At 34.9% G+C, this 5,517-nt stretch overlaps 1 non-coding gene across 1 annotated transcript; it reads left to right on the forward strand.

The window, feature by feature from the left end:
* Positions 1 to 4,750: 4,750 nt before the first annotated feature.
* Positions 4,751 to 4,852, forward strand: LOC122101224. Its single transcript, XR_006146341.1, has one exon. It is a non-coding gene; the product is annotated as a U6 spliceosomal RNA (small nuclear RNA).
* Positions 4,853 to 5,517: the final 665 nt, after the last annotated feature.

Raw genomic sequence — 5,517 nt, forward strand, 5'->3', positions numbered from 1 at the left:
TACTATATCATTGCTAAATATTTTTGGATAGATACCTAATCATAATTTTACTGGTTTTGTGGCATTGTGTTTTTTCTTTAATGAAGGACTTCCATATTGATTTCAGAGCTGTTACAATAGGATGAAAATATCATATAAAATGTGCATATTAGATAAAAATTTAAATTTATAAATGAACACATACAGATCTTCATATAGAGATTATAATTTGAAGCAATTTTAAGAAGGCAACAGTAGGGGGAAAAGACAATGTTAGAAGCTTAATAACAAATATACAGATATGGAAAAATACTAAAAAAGTTGCATCTAATTAGTGCTAACAGTAACAAAACATTTTCCGCAGGTTTTAAAAATGAAACTATTAAAATAATACTTAATAACATCAAATAACTATGGCATGGAAGAAAATATAGCATAGACATATTTTCCCCAAAAATTTGTTTTATATTATAACAAATGGATTAAAACAAAATGTAATTACATGTCTGAAGATGATCACACTTTCAAGTGTCATTGATTGAATCCAGCAAAGGAATATAACCGACAACTAGAGGGTAAGAACAACCTGGGTAATGGAAGAAGATACTTAGCAGAACTTCGTGAGGAAACAATGTGCTCCTTTTTCCTCATCAAATTAGTACAGCTACCTTTTGAGAGAACACTTGTAATGTAGTCAGAGCCGTGGAGTTACTAATTTAGGTAGTAATTTATTAATTTTATTCCCGAATCCAGTGATGTGATTCCCAAATGATATGAGTGATCCTAGATTTTTTGAGCCCTTTTTTCACACAGAGTTTCTAATTCCTCCTCATGCCAATGATTGTTCTGCTACTCTCATTTCTCCTTGTTTCACAACTCAACTCCTGTGACCTGTAGTTTCATGAGAAAGAGCTGAAGAAATATGAGGATGGCCTGGTGTCTGAGGTAACATCCACTCCTGTTTGGAGGATCTGGGGAAGTACCACCACGTGGGCCTCATAATCAGATATTAAATGACCTCTTTAGAAATGGAGAAACGCTCCCTCAGGAAGAATCTGTCATTCATTGACTTTCTCTGAAGAGATTTGGTAATAGAGAACGATTCAAAAAATGAGCTTTCCCACCACCCACCACAGCCTTGTCAGAATGAACAAGATCAAAATTAAAAGTGGCCTCAGTTCCCATAGGGCTAATCAAAAGCCAAGAGATCACACATTCCACCTCATCAGGGACCTTCTGGTAGGAATAGAGTCTGGGCAAAGTCTAAGATGGAGATAAAATGAGACTGGGCCTAAGGAGGACACAAAAGAATGACCCTCTCTTTGACTACAAGTGAGTTGTGTAGTGAGACATGACAACTTCCTTCATATATGAAAATTCACTAGGTGAGTTATCTCACTACCACTTTGCAGGAGATCAGTGTCCCCAAAGGAGAAGTTGTTAAATGTTGTGACTGCCAGTTTGCTCTCTAGGCTGTTGTCTCTCCCACCCCTTCCCATGCCAGGAATGCATTGCTTCTTTTAGGCACGCAACTACTTGTCCTCACTCTTAGGCAGGAATACTGTAGGCTATTCTTTTGCCAACCTCTTGCATTTGAGGTAGAATAGGCCCAGGCACAGCTCATGCCAAGGGGTAGATTCAAGAAGGTGAATATAAGTTCATATTTGTATTGAAAAATAATCATATTGAAAGAATTAAATGAAATTAATAATTGAGAGATTTAAGGTTTATAGCCGCTAAATTTAAGTAATTATTACTAAAACATCTAGAATCATGGATTAGGAAGAGAACAGTGAAGTAGTTTCAATATAATTTGCAAAAGAAACACCATAGGCAGAACAATTAAAGGAACTATTGGCATAGTTCCATTTACAATCTTAGGAGTGACCTTGGATTGGAGGCTTTTAGAATAATATCTAAAAGAGAGGGACTTGCTTGGCACTGGTGGCTCACACCTGTAATCCTAGCTACTCTGGAGGCTGAGATCTGAATATTATGATTCAAAGCATGTCCAGACAGAAAAAGCCAGAAGTGGTGCACGGCACAAGTGGTAGAGCACTAGCATTGAGCTCAGGGACATTGCCTAGGCCATGAGTTCAAGCTTCAGGATCAGCAATACAACGACAACAAAACAATAACGATAAAAAGAAATAAAAGAAGGACTTAAAGATATGTGATGGAATGAGGCTGATGTGTAACTGTTTAGGGAACCTACAAGGAGACAAAATTTGGAGCTAAATAATATCTATTCATGACTAATCAAGGATGCAAAGCAAATGCCAAATTCCTCTTCTCAAAAACTTGCAAACTTAGGCTGGGATGGTGGCTCAGTGGTAGAATGCTTGCTTGGTATGCATGAGGCCTTGGGTTCAATTTCTCAGCACCACATAAGCTGAAAAAGCCAGAAGTGGCACTATGGCTCGAGTGGTAGAGCACTAACCTTGAGCTGAAGAGTTGAGGGACAGGGCCCAGGCCCAGAGTTCAGGCCACATGACTGGCCAAAAAATAAAAATAAAAAAAACTAAACTAAACTAAACTTCCAAACATATCTTTTCTCATAATTGAGGAGAGGCTTCTTTTACAGGAATTCTCCTTATCTTGCCCAAGGGGATCAGAACATCAGTAGAATTTTCCTGTTGAGATGTAATGTGCTTAACTGTACTGAAGCTAATCATGGCTAGGAAAGTATGGACTGATAATGTTTGTTGTATTTTTCCTTATAAATATATAATATTTTCAGGTATTATATGAAATATATTTTATAATAAACAATAATTATACATTATATATAAGATATTAAATATATTATAATATAACATATATATTAAAAGACTTCCTAATTTTAGAGTTAGGAACAAGCAACATATTAAAAGAAAAATGCTTCAATCTCTGAGTAAGTTCTCTACAACAGGACAATTCCACGTTTCATTCTTATTACCCAGAGAGCAACATAGGAAAGCGATGCCCATGGAGGTGGTTCCCTGGATTTTGGAAACTGTTATTGCATATATATATATACATATATATATATATATGCATATATATGAAATATTGTTTTATACTAGTGAATATATCTAAAACTATAATAACAGATAAATAAGTGAACACCTATGTGCACACACACTCAATCACTTTCAAATATAAGAATTTCTTTTCTATGCTGCCTATTCACCTACAGAGAGAGTACATGAGTTGCCATTGAATTGTCCTGGAAGTTCTTTATCTGGCTACTCTAGCTTCACATCCTTTGTTCTGTAAGTAGCCAGATGTTATCTGTTCAACAATAATACTTGTTACAGGCAAAAGTATCCACCCTGACACACAGAGAAACTTGGATGTCAGAAATGCCAGAAATAAGTGGGAGGTACACAGTACTTTTCAAAATTGAATAGATTACATATTTATTAGAAAGCTCGTAAGAAAAAATATTCAGTGTAGGATGAAAGACTTCAGAAAACTACAGTAAATGTTGTTTAGATGATTTTTTAAAACACAGTCTCTCAGGTGCTGGGAGGGTGGCTCAGTGTAGAGTGCTTGCCTTGCATGCATGAGGTCCTGAGTTTGATTCCTCAGCACCACATAAGCAGATAAAGATGGAAGAGGTGCTGTGACTCAAGTAGTATCACTAGCCTTGAGCTGAAGCGTTGAGAGACAGTACCCAGGACCCAGAGTTCAAGCCCCACAACCAACAAAAACAAAACAAAACACAGTCTCTCACTTTTGTGTGCTCAACATTGTAACACCAGTACTTCAGTCTAGGGCTAAGATTTTAGGTGTGGACATTTATCAACACTCCTGATTCAGATTCTAATTGATAAAATTTTTAATCAATATTTTGTTCTTATTAATTTTGCTCTTTGTAAATTCACATATACCTATAAAAAGCGGTGTGGCCATCCCAATAAAATTCTCGAAGTACTTACTAATGATGACTTACAAAAAGTTGTATTATATTACCCCAAGGAAAACAATGCTACAAATAAGGAAAACCAATAAATAAATATTAATGATTAATAAAATAAAAAACAAAACATTTACCACTGTTTCCAGTATTTGAAATGTACTACATATTCGATTTATTATTTTCTCATATTGCTGTACATTTAAAACTGCCTAAGTCTATGATGCTCAACAAGAATTTTATAGGCTATGAGCCTTTAAAATTACCCACTAAGATTATTTTTTATGGTTCATCTCATCATTTGTATATGGATTATACCATCATTTGTTCCTCGCTAACATATAAAATAAGGAAGCCCTTAAATTTTAACAGAAACTGTGAAGTTAATGTCTTAAATCTTCACTCTGCATCTTTACACAAACACTTTGCAACTTCTCATTAGTAAAGATTGTATAAACTCTGAAATGTACATACTTAGTAGTTTATGACTGCTACCATGAATCTTAAATGTTTTAATGAAAAGTTTTACAACCTGCTAAATAGTCTTAATTTTGGCATATATGAGCACATTCCCAAAATTAAACATATTTAAAACATTAAAATTTTAACAAACCTTAACAATATCTATAGTGTTCATTATGACAGGTTCCTTGTACAGAATAATTGAATTCCTCCTCCTACACATCCGTTGAACAACAAATGTCTGGAATTATTTTGTTTTTGACATGTCAATCTTGACTTTATTCTTAAATGTGTTCTTATGTAAGAAATACATGGTTCTAAAATTTCACGACAATTCTTTTGAATTTAATTTTTGTGGAATTGTCTAGTTTAAGAAAATCAATTATACTTTATATATAAAATTGTTTTGTGCTCAATTCATTAGCACATACACTAACATTGGAACAATAAAGAGAAGAATAGCCCCTGACTGAGGATGACACTCAACTTCGTGAAGCATTCCAGATTTTTAAAAGAACAGATTTCCTGATGGGATGTGGACAGAAGGTAACCTTAATGCCTTGTTGTTCGGAGTTTAAACTTGTTCGAAGACTTTGGAAAGTAGTATGGAGGTTCCTCAAAAGACTACAGAGAGCGCCCCTAAGACCCAGCAATCCCATTTTGGGCATTCACCCAAATGATCAAAAACAAGACCATACTAAAACTACGAGCAAAACTATGTTCCTTGCAGCATTATTTACCATAGCTAAGATACATAACTAAACCCGATGCCCCACAGTAAACGAATGGATCAAGAAAATGTGTGTGTGTGTGTGTGTGTGTGTGTGTGTGTGTGTTTGTGTGTGTGTGTGTGTGTGTGTATGTGTGTACTGGAATTCTATGCCTCAATCAGAAAGAATGACATCACTCAGTTTGTTAGGAAATGGAAAGACTTGGAAAAAATTATATTAAGTAAATTATGCCAGGCCCAAAAAGTGAAGTTAGCCAGGCCCAAAGAAACATAGATCCCATGTTTTCCTTATTTGCAATAACTAGTATGTGTCTGAGACAAGGAGAAAAGGTCAGATAAGTCGATGTTAGGGGAATGAACTCTAAGATAAATATTCAAATTTTTTTTGTTCTTTGTTTTTTTCCTTTCATGCAATTTTTTCTAACATATTTATAAGACGACTTCT

Source organism: Dipodomys spectabilis, unplaced genomic scaffold (genome assembly GCF_019054845.1).
Source record: "Dipodomys spectabilis isolate Male_0828 unplaced genomic scaffold, ASM1905484v1 ptg000643l, whole genome shotgun sequence".
NCBI lineage: Eukaryota > Metazoa > Chordata > Mammalia > Rodentia > Heteromyidae > Dipodomys > Dipodomys spectabilis.